Source organism: Xyrauchen texanus, chromosome 46 (genome assembly GCF_025860055.1).
Source record: "Xyrauchen texanus isolate HMW12.3.18 chromosome 46, RBS_HiC_50CHRs, whole genome shotgun sequence".
Lineage (NCBI taxonomy): Eukaryota > Metazoa > Chordata > Actinopteri > Cypriniformes > Catostomidae > Xyrauchen > Xyrauchen texanus.
In genome coordinates this window covers 1,598,286-1,620,069 of record NC_068321.1, presented here as the reverse complement: position 1 = coordinate 1,620,069, position 21,784 = coordinate 1,598,286, and the positions used below count along the sequence as shown (strand labels likewise).

At 41.3% G+C, this 21,784-nt stretch overlaps 1 long non-coding RNA gene across 3 annotated transcripts; it reads left to right on the top strand.

Annotated features, from left to right (window-relative positions):
- Positions 1-1,132: 1,132 nt before the first annotated feature.
- LOC127638529 (uncharacterized) lies at positions 1,133-20,725 on the top strand. 3 transcript variants are annotated; one of them, XR_007969871.1, is made up of 4 exons: positions 1,133-1,177; positions 17,801-17,950; positions 18,035-18,116; positions 19,306-20,725. It is a non-coding gene; the product is annotated as an uncharacterized LOC127638529 (long non-coding RNA). The 3 variants fall into 3 exon arrangements; XR_007969872.1 differs by lacking the exon at positions 1,133-1,177 and adding an exon at positions 15,163-15,624; XR_007969870.1 differs by lacking the exon at positions 1,133-1,177 and having other exon boundaries at positions 16,258-17,950.
- The last annotated feature ends 1,059 nt before the right edge of the window (positions 20,726-21,784 follow it).

Here is a 21,784-nt window from a genome sequence, read left to right as displayed (position 1 = left end):
TTTTGGTACCTATATAGTACCTAATAGTAGTTTGGAGGCGGAAATATTTTTAACCAAATGTAACCAAAATGTTGAGTTTTTGAACATTTTAATTGTTGCTGAAATTTTCGAATACATAGCTCCCATAACTAACTAACTGACTACTCAAAATGTTTAAGACTGGCCGTCAAGTGCGCATGCGCACCTTACGGCATTTCCCCACCCACACACAGCGCAGAAGCACATGGACTGAGGATTCGACGTTCTTCTTCGGTAAATGCAAGGTAATATATTTTGATTTAAACCTCAATTTTCTGCTTTATTTGATTAATACTCTTAATAATCCCACGTGAAAAAAAGGTATACTTTATTGTATTTTAAATATATTATTTTTTCAATTGTATATTGCAAATATACTAACCAAAATTTTACTATCTTTAAATATATTTATTAGCATCATGCTTTTACCAATTTTCACAATACAACTTTTAAATAATTGTACTTTAGTATATTTTCTAAAAATATATTTTAGATAAATATACTTGAAGTGAAAATTCTGTTTATTTTTTAAAAGTGTATTTATTTGCACTTAAAAATATATTTTAGTCGAGTGGCCATCAGACGCATGTGTAACAATGAGCATTTCAGCAAGAATAAAAGAACAATGCGAAGAATAAAAGAACAGGTTCGTGTGTGGCCGAACCAAAATGATCGTTCCAAAAATGATTATTATTTGTTTGTATCTTTCTTTCTTCGTTCTTTTAATTTAAAAGCATTAGATACAGTTGATACATTTTGATAAGTTTTACAATTATAAAACCATGTGAGATTTAAATAAACACTCTGTTATTGAAGTTTTATATGTTATTTATTGTAATGGCCTTGAAAACAAGTGGATTCAGCATTGGGTAAAAACGTCCCCCAAGAAATTCAGCCTTCCGTGCACTGTAAAATGTAATAGTATTCCTTACTTAAAAATATTAGTATGTTTACTTGAATTTAACCAAAATGTTGAGTTTTTGTACATTTTAATTGTTGCTGACATTTTCGAACATATAGCTCCCATAACTAAATAACTACTCAAAATATTCAAGACGTGCTGTTAGGTATGCGCATGCGTACTAGACGGCAATTTTCCCTCACACACTGCAGAAGCACATGGACTGAGGAATCGACGCTCTTCTTTGGTAAATGCAAGGTAATATATTTAGATTTAAACCTCATTTTCTGCTTTATTTGTGTAATGCTCTTAATAATTAAGTGTTTTTGTACTTTATTGTTTTCATGCTGTTTTGTGTGACGTATTAGCTCATGTTAAGAACTTGCACAAACACGTTATTCACTACGCGTTATTTGTTGGCATTTCTGTTAAAACTAGTCTTTGCCCGCTTCATATCTGTAAAATTAGTTGACTGGTTGCATATTAAATAATTTAGAAATGTATATGTTTTTGATGGGCACGAGTATGGGAGTACTGGAGTAGTTTGATCTGAAGACTGGTCATTAGAATGAGGCAGCGCAGACTGACATGGACGCATTCACCCTAGAGAGAGCGAAATCCAAAGTACAAATGGATGTAACAGACCGACATCTTGAGCCTGGTTCTTTTAAAGTAACTCTTTTTAATTTGATACGCGACATTTGATATTTAAAAACGCAACGATGTGTGGTGAACTCCAGTCAAGCTGGTTGCGGCGAAAATAATATGATTGCTTATTATGATTATTACGCAAGTCTGCAGGCGGGTGATTATATAATATGGGGTACATTTCAAGTCCATGGGTTGTATTAATAATTTTTCCTGAATATTCACTTCAAGCAATGATCACTTTTATATTTGGGCACATTTCTCTTTATTTCATGCAGAAAAGTAAACCAGTTCCATATGCTATACTGGAAATTGCCATTTTTGTGCAGTCCAATTTGCTAAAAGTCAAGTTCCCTCTCCAGAGGTCTCTCCTATTGCGTAAGTAGCTTACGCTATGGGAAAACTCCGTTTCTCGAGAAATATTGAAGTCTTTATGTAAAACGCATTGCAGCTGCACAGCAGACAGCAATGAGCGAGGCAGCTCGGTCATTGGCTGTGCTGCGGCAACTTGCTCGAACCAATGACGGGGCGACTCTGAACGCGCAACCAATGAGCGCGCCTCGCGCGCTCAGAGCCCGCCAAGATGGCCGTGGCTAAGGCTATATATTAGGCGCCCCGTCATGAGAGTTCTTTAATTTAATCTCCTTCAGCAAAGACCTTCTCTTCGCTGGATCCTCCGGATTATTGGAGTCTTTTCGCCCGCCGTCGACAAGCCTACAGCAGGACTGCTACGAGGACGCCGGCGACTTCAGCCGCCTTCAAAGCCTTCTGCTACGCCATCCGGCGCGCATCACCTTGATATCCTTTTTACTAAAGCAATAACTTTTCAAGTGTTCGCCTCTGCGACGCTTTTTGTCCTTAGTAAGAGCAAATTCGAGGCATTGTTTCAAATGCCTTCGACCTGCGCCTCGTGCAGAGGCCCTCTTCCTGACGGGGACCGTCACATTATCTGCGCTCGCTGCCTGGGACCTGACCACGCAGAAGCTGCTCTCACTCGAGGCGGATGCCCCAAATGTGACTCCCTGGGCCTCACCGAGCTGCGCGCTCGCTTTGCCGCCTTCGCCGCAAACGAGCCTGCTACCACCGTGCTGCCATCCCCTCCGTTCAAGCCGCGCAAGAAAAAGTGCCGCTCACGGACGCCGCCAGAGCACGCGGACTTCAGTGACGTCACGCCGGGCCAGTCCCCGCATGCTTCACCACCACCCGAGGATTCCCTGCCGCCAGTTCAATTCACGCAGGCAGACCAGCACCCCTCCGGAGCGCTGGGTCTCGTCTCGTTTGGCGCGTCAGGGGACGACGGTGAAAAGGATGACAGCCTTTCCATTGATGCTGCATCCGACGACTGGCCGGGCTCGGCCTTCGACCCCGCGCCGTCGACATTAGCGGACACGAGCAGGGGCACCAGCATGGACTCGTCCGCATCCTGTCTAAAGCCGTGGAAGACCTCGGGCTCGACTGGTCTTCTCCGGAAGAACCCGCCCGCAGCCAGCTGGACGAGTGGTTCCTGCAAGGGCGCCGGCAGGCCCCTCGACAGAGACCCTCCCCTTTCTTCCCCGAAGTTCACGACGAACTCACAAAGTCGTGGAAAGCCCCGCACTCTGCTCGCCTGAAGCCTTCTTTCTCTTCCTCGCTCTCCTCGGTGGACGGCGCGAGAGAAAGAGGCTACGAGGGAATACCGCCCCTCGAGGAGGCTATGGCCAACCATCTGTGCCCACCCTCCACCGCTGGATGGAAAGCCAAAGCTTCTCATCCCTCGAAGCCCTGCCGATCTACCTCAGCTCTCTCCGGACGCGCATATGCCGTCGCCGGCCAAGCTGAGCGCTTCATTCCATGGCTGTTCTGCAGGTCTATCAGGCCAAACTTCTCCGCACCATGGACCTGAACCTGAGGCTTTCAAGGACCTGCGCAGCGCCACTGATGTAGCCCTGCAAGCCACAAAAGCCACCGCCCAATCCATCGGCCGGGCCATGGCTAACCTGACTGTCCTTGAGCGCCATCTGTGGCTGACGCTAACGGAAATGAAGGATGCGGATAAGGCGCCATTCCTCGACGTGCCTATCGCCCCAAGCGGCCTGTACGGACCGGCAGTAAGAGTTCGCTGAACGCTTCACTGAAGCCCAGAAGAATTCGCAGGCTATGCGTCAATTCCTGCCCAAGTGTTCCAGCTCGTCACAGAGCCGCCAGAGACCGCCTCAGCTGTAGCAGCGAGCCAGGGCGGCGCCTCCCGTCTCCCAGACCTGAAACGGACGCTCGACGCCGCTCGCGTTCCGCTAACCGAAAGCAGCCGCCTGAGCGACGGGGACCTCGGCCCAAGATCGTGCTGAACCCGGAGCCTCGTAAGTCTTCCTAGCCATAGGAAGAAAGAGAGAGAGTGGGTGTCTCGCAAAAGCCGGACCACTCTCTCCAAAACGTGTAAAACATTACCCAGTCCCCTTACAAGCGGCTAGAAATGTCTGTACAGCAGTCAATGGGCCAGTCACAGAACTCGCTCACCTGCAATCAAACGCCGTTTTAACGGCAACACACAGAAATCACAAAAAGAGTCATTTTCTGCCTGTGTCACTAAGGGGTCACGTGTCCACACTAAAGTGCGCATTCCCACATATCAATACTGTCCAAACAGTGCCGAATACTTCCCCAGCTCAAGCTGGACGCCCCATAAATGTGGATCGTGTGCCTATTGTCATGTATGCACCACTACACACAAGCACTGTTCCCACAGTTATGAACACTTCCCCAGTAAATGCGGGAAATACTATAAAGGTAGCGCGCGTGCCTGCTGTCATGCATGCACCCCTACACACAAACACTGTATGCATGCCCAAAAACCTTTATGAGGCTTTATGAAAATGGCGCGCGTGCCTACTACGGTATATGCACCCCCACCCATAAGCGCTGAAACTGCCCATACAGTTTCAAACAGTTCTCTGGCTCATGCCGCGAGCATCACAGATGTGACGCGCGAGCCAAGAAACTCCCCGCTAGGAACGGGAAGCTTTATGAAAGTGGCGCACGTGCCTATTACAATGTATGCACCCCCACCCGTAAACACTGTCTATACAGTTTCAAACATTTCTCCAGCTCATGCTGCGAGCATTACGGAGATAGCGCGCGTGCCTGTAATCTCACACGCACCCCTGCACTCGGCACTCAACAAAGCTGCTCAGCGCGCTCCCGAGCCTCTGAGAGCTGTAAGCTCAGTGTTAGCACAAGGCAATTCGCCGGCAGGGCCCATACGTCACTGCGACACGCCCTCAGCCAGCATTCAGCCCATATCTGTGTGAGCAAAAGCCTGGGAAAAAAATCCCCGAAATGGGTTTTGAACATAATAAAACACGGTTACTCGCTTCAATTCGCTCGCAGACCACCCTGCTTTTCAGCGGTGGTCGAGACGAAAGTGAGGAAAGATGTTTCACATGTTCTATGCACCGAGGTGCTCAAACTGATAGAGAAGGGCGCTATAGAAACTGTTCCTCCCTCTATGAGCGAGGCGGGTTTTTACAGCCGCTACTTTCTCATCCCGAAAAAGGACGGTGGCCTCCGCCCCGTAGATCTCAGACATCTGAACAAAGCTTTAATGATTCGCTCGTTCAGAATGTTAACGACCAAACTTATCCTCGCACAAGTTCGGCCCGGGGATTGGTTTCTATCAGTGGATTTGAAAGACGCTTACTTTCACATTCCGATAGCGCCTCATCACAGGCCATTTCTGAGATTCGCTTTCGAGGGACAGTCATACCAGTACACAGTACTACCATTCGGACTATCATTGGCCTCCCGTACATTCACGAAATGTATGGACGCAGCACTTTCCCCCCTGAGACAGCGGGGAGTGCGAATACTGAATTACCTCGACGATTGGCTAATCCTAGCACAATCAGAGAGTCAGATAATGACGCACAGATCTTGGATTATCAGCCATCTAGAATGCCTGGGCCTGAGGATCAATTTTGCAAAGAGCTTGCTATCCCCCAGCCAGAATATCTCTTTTCTGGGAATAGTGCTAGACTCAGAGCTCGCTATTCGGCGCCTTGCAACATCATTCAGAGCGGCGCGCGCGCCACCGTCAAAGGATTTCAAATGATGCTCGGCCTCATGGCCTCGGCATCAGCTGTACTCCAGCTAAGATTGTTGCACATGCGTCCTCTCCAACGCTGGCTCAAGAGCCGTGTCCCCACTCACGCATGGCGCTCGGGCCACTTTTTAATCAGAGCGAATCACGGCTGTATAAAAGCCCTGACGCCCTGGAAGGCCGAGTCTGGGCGTGAACACACAGAGAAAAATTATCACGACAGATGCCTCCAAAATAGGATGGGGGGCCCTTTACGAGGGCTGGCCTGTCTCCGGTTTTTGGTCAAACCCGGAAAAACGCCTACATATAAACTGTCTGGAAATGAAAGCGGTCGCCTTGGCTCTCAGAGCCCTGCTTCCGTACCTGAAAAACGAACACGTCCTGGTCCGAACGGACAACATGACGGTAGTGTTGTATATAAATCGCCAGGGTGGACTCAGGTCGAGCTCCCTGCACTCTATGGCCAGGGAGCTCATCTTATGGTCACAGCACAACCTGCGCTCGCTGAGAGCAGCGCATGTGCTAGGCATCCTGAACCAGGGAGCGGACATGCTGTCCAGAGACAAAGTTCTCCCAGGAGAATGGTCTCTCCACCCCCTGACGGTTCAGTGGTTATGGCAAACTTTTGGCGAAGCAGAGGTTGACCTCTTCGCCTCCAGGGAAAATGCGCACTGCCCTCTTTTCTTCTCAAAGTCTGGCTGAGCCGCCCCTTGTATGCTTTTCCCCCGATCGCGATGCTACCTCAGGTCATCAGTCGGATCAGGGAGGTGAAATGTGCAGTGCTCCTGGTAGCCCCACTCTGGAAGAACCAGACGTGGTTTCCAGAACTGATGCAGATGATGCAATCTGCCCCATGGCCGATTCCGTTGAGGCTGGACCTCCTCAGGCAGGCCAACGGGATGATTCTTCATCCCCGCCCCGATCTGTGGGCCCTTCATGCATGGCCCCTCAACGGGTTCCAGAGAACCTCCCCAGCGGAGTGTTGAGAACCATCACTGAGGCGCGGCGCCTCTACGAGGCGCTTATATGCCCAAAAGTGGAAAGTGTTCAGTGACTGGTGTGATACCAAGAGCTTGAACCCCAAATCGTGCGAGATACCAAGTGTACTCGCCTTTTCGCAAGAGCTGCTGGAGGCGGGCCGCACACCCTCCACGCTCAAAGTCTATGTGGCTGCCATAGCGGCGTCACACAATCCTGATAAAGGACACTCATTAGGGAAAAACGACCTAATCATTCGTTTCCTAAGAGGCACTAGGAGGATGAACCCTCCTCGCCCCCCCTCGGTACCGATCTGGGACCTGGCCACGGTCCTGGACGTACTCAAGAGTGCCCCGTTCGAACCTCTCCGAACCGTGCACCTTAAACAGCTCTCGCTCAAAACAGCGCTCTTGCTGGCACTCGCCTCAGTCAAGAGAGTGGGTGACCTGCACGCGCTGTCATCAAGCGCTGCTTGCTTGGAATTTGGACCTAACGACTGCAGAGTTGTCCTTAGGCCAAAGCACGGGTATATTCCTAAAGTGCTCTCCACACCCTTCAGAGTACAGGTGATATCTCTGGCAGCGCTATCGTCTCCAGCAGACGAAAGCGACGCTAATTTACTCTGCCCAGTCAGGGCGCTCAGAGTATACTTGGAACGTTCTGCCTCGTTCAGACAGACGGAACAGTTATTCGTATGCTTTGGCGGCCGCACTAAAGGTCTCGCAGTTTCAAAGCAAAGAATATCGCGCTGGATAGTAGATGCTATAGCGCTGGCTTATGAAGCCAAGGGCCTTCAATGCCCCTTAGGCGTCAGAGCTCACTCTACGAGGAGCATGGCCTCCTCGTGGGCGTGGTCGAGTGGGATACCCATTGAGGATATTTGTGCGGCGGCAGGCTGGGCCTCGCCTTCGACATTTATCAGGTTTTATAACCTACAGGTCCACTCATTGCATTCCAACATTCTATCAGCCTGACTGTAGTATGGACTGGAGTACGTATATGCTGAGCATTATCTCCTCCCTTATAAGGTCCGTCTCTGACTGACTTAGAGGGTTTTTTATGCATATCAGTAAATATAAAAATCAGTACATAAGATATGTGCTTGTGTTTTTACAATGAGCGCCCCACCATGGGCCACCTTGGGGCAAAGGCGCTCTGTATTATCCCATTATATAGCTCGCCGTTGGCCGGCTCGTTGAATAACCACTTTGCTTTAAGGCTCAGGCATCTGCCTCTGGCTTTATAGAGCGAAGTCAGCACGCACGGCGTTTTGCATGGTGTTCCCATAGCGTAAGCTATTTGCGCAATAGGAGAGACCTCTCGAGAGGGAACGACGCGGTTACTAACGTAACCTCGGTTCCCTGAGAGGAGGGAACGAGTATTGCGTAAGCTGCCGTGCTTGTGCTTGGTTAGTCGCTTCAGTCAATTGAACCTAAAGAACTCTCATGACGGGGCGCCTAATATATAGCCTTAGCCACGCCCATCTTGGCGGGCTCTGAGCGCGCGAGCGCGCTCATTGGTTGCGCGTTCAGAGTCGCCCCGTCATTGGTTCGAGCAAGTTGCCGCAGCACAGCCAATGACCAAGCTGCCTCGCTCATTGCTGTCTGCTGTGCAGCTGCAATGCGTTTTACATAAAGAATTAAACATTTCTCGAGAAACGGAGTTTTCCCATAGCGTAAGCTACTTATGCAATACTCGTTCCCTCCTCTCAGGGAACCGAGGTTACGTTAGTAACCGAGTTGTTTTGCCTTTCAAATTAACACTACCATACATGTTTTTATATTATTTTCATCATTATTTGTTAAAAATAATCATTAAAACAAGGCAAATGTATATTAAAAACGAATTCACACGTTTATATCTATTAAATTATTAACTTTGTGTGTGTCCAAGAAATCTTTGTCAACTGTGTTACCCATTGACAAACCCCCTATAAATCAGCAGTGGTTTGTTCCAAAGTCACATGTCCAACATCATGTGATGTCACATCCTTCAGTGGTGGGAATTTTAAATACAGTGTGGTAAGTTTCTACTCCTCTTCAGTTTGTAATCATTATTATCTACACATAGAGTAGATGAATTGCTCATCGACCATGTTATCAACATGGTCTTGTGTACTTACTTTAGATATTATATTTTCAAAAATGTAGAGAAAATGTATAAAAACACGAGTTGATCAAGGTAATGTGGGGACATGTTCAAGGTCTACAGTTAGCACAAGATCCTAAAATGGAAGAAATGTCAACTGTGTTACCCATCAAGTGTAACACAGTTGACAGGGATTAACACGGTTGACAATGTTAGCTGGGTTTCTTGTCATAGTTTATGCCTATGTTGAGTATTGTTGATAAAAACATTCATTAACTATTGTTATTACACAGGAATGACATGGTAAAATATGAACAAGTGTAATTACATAGTAATAGTTATTTTATAAAAACATGTGATTCACATTAAGGGATTAATTTAACTAATCTTAACACCATTATACTATCTATATATTACACTGAATAAATCATTACACTCTAATTAGACTACATATGATTAAAGGAGCATCCCATAGCTTTTCAGCAAAATCAATATTATCTCCAGAAATATACATGTATCAACTAGGGCTGTATTCAACCAAAGAAAATCTTGGTCGACTGAAGTCCTGAAGATTTCGACTAAAAATTAGACTAAAAAAAAACGTTAAATTAATTAGCTGCGCACTGTGCGCAGTACTTGGTAGCCTTGATGTCCGCCTAAATGAATTATAAATAAACATAAAAAACTAGTAGGCTATTTGCAGTATATTAAACCGTTTTTGACCTAATTATTTTGCACTGAAATGAGTCTGACACATGAATCTGTCGGCTCTGACAGCGTTGCATCACGTGCACCTGCGCAATATCATAGCCTATGATTTCCGAAAATAGTAGGCCTACTATGTTGTCATGTGATATCATCACAAGAACTGTTGAGGAATATGCAACATAATTTAGACAATTATTTTTGTCATATGTTATAATAAGAAGTTATAACTGTCAGACACTATCATTTTTCAGAGACTTAAAGCTTTTACTCTTAATAAACACAAAAGGCACATCCACTTTAATAAAAAAAAGAATATTTATTAAACAAACCAGATCAAGAGCAGAAACGAAATAAAGTGCATAACTGAAAAATAAAGCATCTTAGGCTCAAAACTAACACAAAGTGGGCACAGCGCAATTGCGCATTAGGCTCCAAATTAAAAATAATAATAATATAGTGCCCAAATCCAATAAATAATACTAGAAATAAATTTGCAGTTTGCACAATAATAAAAGGGAACCATACAAGTAAAGTAGGCTACATCATGTTATTCAGCCAAATTTTAAACGAAACAAAATAAAGTGCATATACAACAACAAGGTATGTGAACTCAGAACAACTAGGCCTACAAAAATAAATAAATCAAATGCCCAAATCCACAAGTATTTCAAATAAATGTACAAAATTGTTATTAATGTCCAAAACGAAATAAAGTGCATAACAGAAAATAAAGCATAGGCTCAAAACTAAAACAAACAGTGGGCACAGCGCAATTGCGCGTTAGGCTACAAAAAAATAAATAAAAATAAGTGCCCAAATCCAACAATACTTTAAATAAATGTGCAACATGAAAAAATTTATTAATGTTCAAAACGAAATAATGTAAAAACAATGAAATAAAACAAATGGCTACTCACTCACAGAGAGTACACTTCAATCAGTGTCCACTCCAAACTTTTTTGTGTTGTGTGCGAGAAACACAAGCATATCCACGTTCTTTGGAAGGAGACAGCTTCTTGCTTTATTGACAATAAATCCCACCTTGGAGAAAATGCGTTCAGAAGGCGTGGATGTTGCAGGGATACAGAGCAGTCGCTTTGCAACTCGGGCTAGGCTCGGGTATCTGTCTTGGTTTTTTTTCCACCACCCCAATGGTCCGGAGTCGATTTTGGTTCTGTCCTGAAGATAGTTTTTAATTTCTTCTGTCACTGTGCTTCTCCCACCTGATTCTCTAGAAACCTCGTCATCCTCATCTTCGCACAACAGCATAGCAATCTCCTTCTCTTTGTCGTTTTTCTGCTTTTTTGACATGTTGCTCCTCCTCACTTCCAGGTTCACCTGTGCCTGTGACTGCGCTCACTGCGCTGAGTGCACTCAGTCGTTCTGCTAGCTGTGCAACTACTGTATAGGCCTCGTCTCGTTTGGCATCATCCAGAAAAGACAGCTGCTTAAAACGAGGGTCTACTACTGCAGCTGTAATGTATACACTGTTAGTCATCATCATTCGGTTTTTAAACTCCCACCTACTGTCAATTTCTTCGACCAGCTTGCTTTTCATTTTTTTGGTAATGGGGCTGTCATCATCCGCGATGGCCAGGTGACGTTTCTTTAAGTTTGCCAGCATGGGTACTGTTGCAGACAGGGACACGTTGTCCTCTTCAGACAGCAGCTTGGTCAGGGTTGTCATCGGTTTCAGCACATTTTTAATGTCCTCTACCGCATTCCAGTGTGCTGTGGTAAGGTCTAGTGTACTGCTGTCGCTCTTCTTTGTAAAGTTTGGGTCAGACAGCACAGCGGTAATGGGCCAGCGTTGCTCCAGCAGTCGCTCCAACATCGAAAATGTTGAGTTCCAACGTGTAGACACATCCTGAATTAGTTCATGCTGAGGGACGTTTTGTTGCTCCTGCTTTTGTTTTAGCCCAGTTTTTGCTTTGTTCCCCTTTTTGAAATGTCCCACCAGATGACGTGATGCAGCCAAGGCACGACAAATTGTATCTTGTTTGAGTGCAGCGTTAATACATAGCTGCAAAGGGTGCCCGGCGCACCTGACGCCCTGCATCTCTGGCCATTTATGTGATTCCTTTAGTGTTTCCACACAGAGTGCCATATTAGCCGCGTTGTCACATACGATAGAAATTCTCTTTGCTTCTTGAATTCCAAATGAATCAGCAACTTCAGATAGTCGCGCAGCAATGTTTATTCCTGTGTGCGCCTCTTCTATTTGTTTTGTCTCAAGCACAAGACTCTGTGCTTTCCAGTCTCCATCAATGAAATGGGCAGTCACTGTCATATAGGACTCCATTCTAAGAGATGTCCACATATCTGTGGTCAAGCTCAGTGCCTCGCTGTGTTGTATTAACTCTGAAACTTTCTCTTTGAGTCCCGCATATTTTGCGGTTAGTGCATGCATGATTGTGTGGCGTATTGGCAGTGTATATCCAGGTTCCAAAACTTTTAACAGGTTCTTAAAACCTTGGCCCTCCACAACAGCAATGGGCCTCATATCCTGAGCAATAAAGTTAACAATTCCTTCCGTGATTTTATTTTTCCGTTTGGATGATAAAGGAGGCTTAAAATCCAGCGTGGTGTGGGTGGGGGATGCTACCATCATTGCGGATGGGTGCGCCTGCAGTTATAAAACGATTATTACACTAAAACATTGAAATATGCCAATTCTGATATTTTCATATAACGTTAGCCTACTCAAAACAGACAGGGCAACCTAACGCAGACAAGTGAGCTTACCGCTTTTAGATGATACGACATGTTTGTCGTCGAGCTGTGGAAGGCAAACTGTTTCTTGCAAACTTTGCATTCTACCTTTTTCCCGTCAATTTTGACAAAATGCTGCCACACTGTCGACATGTTGGACGAGGACTGACTAATATAATACAATAAATAATATTCCGCATATAGCCTATCTACCGCTCTTCTCCAGTGGGTTGGGCTAATCCAAAAAAAAGTGAAAACAAGGGGGGTGTTCTGAAGACAGACTGTTACCTGTGTAACAGGGGTACTCTGAAAACCCCCCCATTAGCAGTTAGTGCTTTCCACCTGATGAAATGAGCGCACCTCAGATGCACAACTGATGAAATGAACGCGGCAAAAAATCGACCAATCAGAATTTTGGTCGAACCAGAACGTATCGACCAATTAATCGACTAATCGACTAGGACAATACAGCCCTAGTATCAACAAACAAGGATTTCATTAAGTATGGTTCATTTTTATGTGATTTCATGGTTTGGAATGGTGGGTTTCTGCTGACATTTATTTAACCCTCTGGGGTCGGCAAACGCGCCGGCGCGTTTTGCTATTTTTTTTTTTCACATAGCAGTAACATAGACTTAAAATACTCCGTCATTTATGGTCATATAAATACAATCAATACATGATTATAAACTATAGAGGGTCTTCTTTTTTTGTGTAAACTCATATTAACATCAAAACCTTGTGTTTTTTTTTAAATAAATAAAATAAAAAGGGTAAGCTTTCAGCAGTCTCTGTGTTCACGATCATATTTCAGAAACACGTCACTAAAATTAACTTAAACTCCGCGAATTCTTCTCACACAAACATGAAACATATGTCTAAAGAAAGCTTAAAATGTCTACTTTTAAATAAAACAATTCAAATTTAAAACAAATATTCTCCTGCAATGCAATCTGTTTGAAACAAAGCGATGTACAGTTTTTACCGGTCCATCTCATTATCTGTAATGTGATCCCACCCACCAGCAGAGCGCGCCATTCATACGCTAATGTGCTGAGGCGATCAAGGGAAAAGTACACGCCCCCGACTGCGAGATTTGATGTAAACAAACACAACTAAACTTTTCTGCGTGCTTGTAACGATACACAGGCGATCAAACTCTTGGCTATTAAGGAAGAGTTAACATTTTTCTCAGACGAAGAGGTGGACATTTGTATTTTGAAGAGAGATTTGTTCCAGCAGAGGATACAATTTCAAACGAGTAAGTCATTTAGTTTTCATTAGCTGACATGCTATTTTATATAAACGTACATATTTTACTAGTGGGACTGTTTCCGGACAGGATTCAAAGTTTGACATTTGACATTCAAAGTATTGACATGTCCTAATAGGCAAGTTTTAGTTACATGTAAATGTTGTTATTTACATTGTATGCTGTATGATATAAATATGATATGTAATATGATATAAAAATAATATGAATGTTAGATTATATTTTAATGTGTTTATGCTGACTCGTTATCATCAACAAAGCTTGTGCTTGCAAATATCTGTTCAGGTTAAAATGCACTTTAAATATGCCCATATTAGAAAATCAGCATATTATCATATGTATTTTGGATCAAATAAATGCAGTTTTGGTGAGCAGAAGAGACTTCTTTTAATGGTAGTGTAGGTCTAAAATTAAGTAAAGTCTTTATGTAAAGAAAATATATAGTCAGATTACTTCTTAACTTAAAACTTGATTTTGATCATTAAGTCTCCTCACATTAATTCTCTCTCTGTCACATTCCTCATTGATAGGCCCAGAGGAGTGGTCTTTGTGTCCTCAGGTGTGAATCTCATCAATATTCATGATCGTTCACGCCTCCTCGCATATTACCATTCAGCTCTAAAATTGTCACACAAAAGTTAAATGACTATATTGTTTTGTATGAATGAGTGATCAGGATGATTTTCACATCATTTTGTAGCAAAACTCTAGGCTACAAGATCCAGTTCTCAAAAGTCAAATGTTTAGTATGTTTAGTATGTGTTATATAGCCTTATTTCAGTGACTTATAATTTTCGTTTTTTCAAAAACCATGCATAAACATTATTTTCTCAAAAATACAAACCTGTACATACATGTTGCTCACATATTATTGTAGCCCAGTTTGTACTGAATACAGTGTTATCAGACTTTAGCCATTAATATGTTTTTAAGCAACTGAAAAAAGCACAAATGTCAAGGCATGTCAAAACTTCTCCAGGGCCCAAAACACCCTCAGACCCCAGAGGGTTAATGTGATCCCTATCAAGCAAGGTTGAAAAACTATAAAGTGCTCTTAATCTTTTTTTTAGGGAAATTAGGTTATCTGCTGCTGAGAAGCAGCGCCAGTACAGGACTCGGCGTGATGCTGATCCTGAGAGAAGGGCTGCGTATTTACAGAAACACAGAAGGACGTGGCATGAGGACAAAAAGCTAGGAAAGGTGAAGACAGTGAAAGATTTAAGTGAGAGGGAGAAGAGAAGGAAACGAGCATATTGGAGAAAAGCCCAACACCAGTCCAGAGAGAGAAAGCAAGTGATAGATATTTTAAAGAAAGGTTTCTCTTTTTCTCCTAATGCATCCTGTCAACTGTGTTACTTTATCTGTCAATTGTGTTACGTGTGATTTTTGTGTCATAAATCTTTAAATGTAGGCTAAAATTTCCTAAAAATGATAAAGGACATCTCTAGAGTGAACCGTATTACATAAAGACATTTAATAACTCTAAATTCAGTGTAATGGAGAATTATGTTGAAAAAATATCCATCCTTGATGATAGTATACCAAAGAATATCCGTTATTCAGTTTAAAATTCATGTTTTTTAAATCAGTTAGACAGACAACCTCAAAACCCCTGGTGAATAGACTCTAAGAACTTTCAAACAAATGTTTTATCATATGTGTAGTACTTCATTTATGTCTTATATGACATCACTTTTGTCTGTAACACAGTTGACAATACAATTAATCGAATATTTATTTTCATTTAAATATTTAAAAAGTAATTTGAGCTTAAGCTTGCCAACTAATGCATTTAGAACAATATGGGGGTATATTATGGAAACAACTAGATTATTTTGCAGAAAATCACAATGATTTTTTAACTTTTTTTGTTGATCTGAAATTTACCCCTAATTATATAATCACTCAGGCACCGGGGGGTTATTCTGAGGTACATTTCAATTGAGTATATCAGCGAGTCAGACCCCATCGCTGCCACCTCTTCAAGTAGAGTATTATTATCATTATTAGTATTATGTATTTCTTATTTTAATATAAATCAGCACAGAAACTTCAACAGGCTTTGTTTTTAATACCTGTTTCCATTTAAGTCATTGTCCAACATTGTAAGTTTGCCACAATTTGAAGAAACATATGCATCTGATTTTGTTTCTTTTACTTTTGAGAGATGGATTAACTATTATTATTTTTAGAGTACCAGAAGATGACCTGCTATGCAGTGGAAATGTAAGTTCTGCATTTACACATGAGTGTCCATATCATTCTATGTATTAAAAGTATTTTTATCAAGAATCAATTTCCAACCAAAACTTGAGGAATGTATGGCAGGGTTCTTGCACCATTTTAAAAGTAAAATTTAGTGCTTTTTAAGACCTTTTTAAGACCTCTACAAATATAATTTAAGACCCAAAAATGTCATAATTTCTTTGGAATACTCAATTTATTGCCTCCTACAATGGAAATCAAAACTTAAAGTTTTCCATTTGTTATCAATTATATGCAGTGTGTAAACTCTGCAAAAATACTTTTTCATGAGACCTTTTTTTCAAATTAGGAGACAGTATAATAACTAACAATAACCCTTCCAACACAGTTTGGCCAATATAGATGTAAACAATCAAAGCTCACAGTTGGCATTTTCATTTTTTTTTTTTTTTTTGTTCCTTTGTGGTGCAGAACAGAGCCAACATAACATACATAAGTTGGATTACACTAAACAACACAATGCATTGCATGAAGGAACCATATAGAATAATGGTAATAATAACACCTGAAGCGGACTCCATCATGGCTCAGTGGGAGACAGAATAATAATGTACATAAATGTCCATTTGTTTGCTCTTTGTCGTTTTATTCATACTTTCGTCAAACATGACAACATATGGTTTCTCACTAACGTTGCACGATAGCTCCTTCTTGATGAATGAAGCGATGCCATATTTGACAACATATGCCGTTTTATTTTCACCACAGATGAATGACTTAGCAAGCTGCGAATCGGGGAACATGGCAGCAAAAACGCCACTTATGTCATCGTTAGATTTAAATGAATTGTGCCTCGTCACAGTATGGAGAACCCACAGTACCTCTGCCTTTTGGGTGTCTGGCGGTGAAATGAAACTTGTTATAGCCGACTGAGAGGTGGCGTCTGAACTTGTAACGTCGTTAGGTCGTGCTGCAAACAATGCAGGGATTAACCTGGCCCCGCTATGGCTAGCTGCTGCAACGTAACGCTGGTGCTTTCCTCCTTTCATATGCGACTCGACAGCTTTGAGCCCCATGGTCCCTAATGAAAAGGTCTTTTTGCATAATTTACACATTGCCTCGTTGTTTTTAGCCGGCGCCAACCACCTCCTAAATGCATCCTCTTCCATCCACTTTCGTTAAATTTGCACTTCCCCATCTTCTTTGCATTTTGAACCTCACATCGACAACCGCGTAATGGCGACACGCAGCCTGACGTCAGCGTCTGTAGCCGACGTACCGTAAACAGCTATTAAATCGCGGAGACTCATTTCACACAATACTAAATCAACTATTAGATGTTTTACAGTGGGCCACTGTGCTTTCTCATTGCCATTAAGCGCACCGGCAAAAAATGTAATACAGCAATTTTACGGTAAATTTAAGACCTTAATTACCCAAATTTTAATTTAAGACATTTTAAGACTTTTTAAGGACCCGCGGGAACCCTGTATGGGCTGTTGAGAAATCTATGGACAATTTGATTTGAATGGAAAATAAGTTCTTCAAGAAAGTGATCTGTGTTGCACAAAATTTAAAAAATGTCCCCTTAATGCTGGCCAAGAAGCATCAAATGGCAATTGTCTATCACATGGATGCCATTTCTTTTTTCAAGCCAAGAGTACAAAGGACAGAGTGTGTAGTTCACGTGTCACAGACTTTTCTGAAAATGTTTAGGAATATCTGCAGCTGCGGAGTCCTAATTGTTGTACCACACTCGTTTCATCCAGTGTTTACATTGATGGCATTAAGTACTGCCCAGACATGGAGGTTTCAGTTGGATGTTGTTCAGGTTTTCCCAAGTTCATGCAGATTGAGAAAATCTTAGCAATCAACACTGACATAATATTCCTCTGCAAACCACAGACTGCATGGTTGAGCATTTGCTCTCTTATGAGTTGTGCAGTTTGCATTTACTGCAAGTTGTTCAGCCTTCTCTAATAAATGACCCCTTCCCTTTGGCAGCTTATAATATCCTTTTTTCTTTGTTTTGTAATTTTAGTTTGCCATGTCGATGACTCTTCACGTTACTGTGCATGACCGTGACATGTCTGTGAAATCTTGGAGAAGTGGCCAGCACTTTTCACAGAAAATCCCAGAGTTTATTGCTATGAATTGTGTATTTGAATGTTAATAACCTCTTCATATTTTTGCTCAGGTCTTTGCAAAATTCAATCGCATATCTGGGGAAAATCTGAGTTCTATGCAGCGATGAACACGCATTCTGTATGTTTGACTGAAAATTTCGGCGAAAAGGAGGAAATCAGGGAAGAACACTTGATGAAATTATGCATCATGTTGACTCAAGGTATTTCTTTGTGATTGTCATCTTTAAATCATGATTTGGCTATGATTGTTACCCTCACATCTACCTGTACCTACTTTTTCGTAGTCATCTGATGTAACACTGCAGTGCTTCAGGGTCTTCCAATCCTCTTGGGGATGACCCAGAGTAATTTTTCAGGATGGGTTTCGTAAGTATTTTTATCGCCGTTTATACTTCTGATTTGTGACATTGGTGATTTTAAATTAAAATGATGCAAAAAAATATACTGTAAATTAAATTCTGTGTTCTTAAAGGGTTAGTTCACCCAAAAATATCCCATAATTTACTCCCCCTCAAGCCATCCTAGGTGTATATGGTCTTTCAGCCATACACAATCGCTATCTCTTCCAAGCTTAAAAGTGGGATTGAATGGTACCTTCGATTTTGAAGCCCAAAAAAGCGCATCCATCCATTAAAAAAATCATCCATACAGCTCTAGGGGGTTAATAAAGGCCTTCTAAAGCGAAGTGATGCATTTTTGTAAGAAAAATATCCATATTTATAACTTTATGAACTGTAATAACTGGCTTCTGGTCACGGCCGTTCACTGGCTTTCTCTATCCTCTGCGCTTTTGCGTTTGTCACTTATCACCGGAGCTTATGCTACGCCTACGTCATACGCCGGAACTCGACTCTCTTGTGAGCGTGCGGACTGTGTTACCGGATGCCAGTGATAATAGTTTATAAAGTTATAATATGGATATGTTTCTTAAAAAAACGCATCACTTCAGAAGGCCTTGATTAACCCCCTGGAGTCGTATGGATTACTTCTATGTGCTTTTTTGGGCTTCAAAATCTAAGGTTCCATTCACTCCCATTATAAAGTTTGGAAGAGTCAGGATATTTATTAATATAACTCTTGTGTTTGGCTGAAAGAAGTCAGTCATATACACCTAGAATTGCTTGAATTGGTGAATACATTTTTGGTGAACAAGCACTTTAATAATTCAGATCAATGTAAAAGTACAATAAAGTATTCTATTGAACTTGTGATTTTCCAAGTCTTCCGAAGACATGCAATATGATACAGTAAACTAGAAAACAAAGTTTAAAGGAATAGTTCAACCAAAAATTATAATTCACCCTTATGATGAGTGATTTCATCAATGTCTTCTGAAACAATATGTTCTATTTTGTAACTCTGTAAATCTTGTCCTCTCTCTCATGATTTAAAGCTTGATTACATTTCCTTGTGCTTGATGTTTGCATTGAGCACCTGCTGTGGTTAACAAAAATTAATGAAGTTTAAAGTTTTGGTTAATGAACAGCCCATGGTCACTAGAATATATCCAGCACTGAACAGAAATTCACACTTCCTATTTTTCATTCTCTTATAGGATTTAGATGTAGATGCAGGCTTCAGCGAATTAGATGTTGGACTGCTCACAGTTTTACCTGAAGGCAAGCCTGCCAAACGTCCACATGCCCTTAACGTGAATGCAATGGAGGGAAGAATTTTCATGGATGATATCCCAAATTTACCACATTCTGTATGTCTTCACTTTTCTTTGATCTATGCTCTAAATTTAGACCATCCAAAGGCAATGAGGAACACATTTGATTTTATTCAGCGGGTGTTTCTGTCTTTTGGACAAAAAAGACATTTCTGTCTTTTAAGGGTCTCCAAACTCTTAAAAATGGTCTTTTAAGCTGAACTTGTTTCTGGCATATTTTGCTGTAATTGCAGTTCAGTTTAAGAATCTTTCCAAAGACACATGCAGGTTTTTCCAAATTGTAAAGGCTCTTTTTTTTTTTTTATTAAATACTTTTTTGGAGTTTGCACCGTGCCTGTTCTGCAAATGCTCTATACCTTGTTTATGGTCCAGATATTATGTTGTCAAGCAGCAGAGTGCTGCCAGAGGTCTAAGTCTTGAGAACAGATAGTTTTTTTGTGTGTTGTTCTCAGAGTTTCAGCTGTTTATTATGCAAATATACAGTTGAGAATTTCAAACTTGTTAAGTGCGTTATTTGAACTAGAAAAATTATGTTCAGTTTACTTAGAGAATGTGGAAACCGATTGCACGTAGTATTTTAAGTGTACACCACTTAAAAGTGATACAGTAAACTCATGTTGAGATTAGTGGTATTTCAGATGTAAAGTGAACAAATTGTATTAAATTTAAGTTAATTGACTTAATAGAGTAATCTACTAATAAATAATTTGTAAGGTTACTAATTAATTTATAGAACATTAACAAAAAAAATTAAGTTAACTAGAAATGTACTATTAAGTTTAATAACAAGTTGACATTACTTGCATAGGAACATTAATATAACTTCATTTTAGTAAGTAAGTTTTATTTGCAGAAATAAGGCAATAGGTTTCCTTAATTTTTAAGTAAACTGAACATGTAAACTTTTACAGTGTATGAAGGTAGCACATTTAAAATACTGTCTTGTGTAAGACAATGTAATGTTTAAACTTTATTGTACAAAGTATGGCTAAGTAATAACAGTTTGATATTGAAGACAAAGTGTGCCATTTGTAGTATTTTGAATAAGCCAAAGGTGTTACGGAGCATATACTTTTTACTCAAATATAATACACTTATGGTATATTGTTTGTATGTTTCAAATACACTTGCAATTAATTTGTAATGTACTTGTAACACAACTATAATACACATATGGTATATTGTTTGTATGTTTCAAATACACTTGCAATTAATTTGTAATGTACTTGCAATTAATTTGTAATGTACTTGTACCACAAATAAAGTATACTTAATATCACTAATCAAGCATGGAATTACCCTACACTGGCATATACTTAAAAGTATACGAAGTATACTTGAAGTTGTTCCAATTTAGTACACTAAATACACTTAAAGTTTTGTTTTACTACAATTTAAATAAAACTGTTGTGTCAATTCGTGGTTACAAGTGTACTGAGCACTCTAAGCCTATATTCAGGTCACTCCCAGAACACTCCCAAACTGCAGGGGACAACCGTGCAACAAAAGTTGGTGGAACCAACTTTTGGGAAGTGCTCTTGGGACCATATTTGCCTGCCCACAGGAAGTGCATGGCATTGAAATGTTTGTGAAGAGCTCAGTTGGCTCACTCTCTCTCTCACTTGTTCCTGGGAAAAGCTACTATGACCACAGCTCCTGATCATCTCAAAGACGCAACTGGTAGGACAGTATAAGGTTAAAATGTGTTTGAAATGTGTCTTGGTTGTAACATACAATTTAAATTAAATAAGGAAGACTTTATTATTGTGACGCTACTCTAAGCATTTGTATAAATTTAATTACGGGATTGGTATTGTTATTATTAGACATCCCAGGTTGATCTGAATGACTTTGTTTGGTTTGAGGATTCAGTAGCATTTATTTATTACTTTGAGAAAGTTGTGTTGAGATTGATTTGTGACTAATTTGTGATTTGTTTGTAACTAATTCATGCTTTTGGTTTGTGTATTTTAAAGGTTATCAACCTATTCTGTCTCATCCCTAATCTATCAAACCATCTTGAAGAAATAAAAAATCATAAAGTGAACAGATTTGAGTTGTCCTTTGCGTTCATCAGAGATAAAGCAGTTTTCAAGTTTGGGCAGAGCTGTGGTCAGTTAAAAAACACACACAACTTGACAGTTGATAACCAGCGTGGCAGTGAGAACAAGGATCAAAGGCCTGAGGTCAAGCTGTCAACTGGAAACTCTGCACCATGGCAAAGGAAACTCTTGGGAAAACAGTCAAGCAACTGAAGCAAGAGTGGACTTTAGCTAAATCTGCTTTCACCAAGCAAGCAAACTATCTGAGCAAAGCTGCAGATAGTATGATTAAGCATGAACTTCAAGAGGAGTTCAGCAAG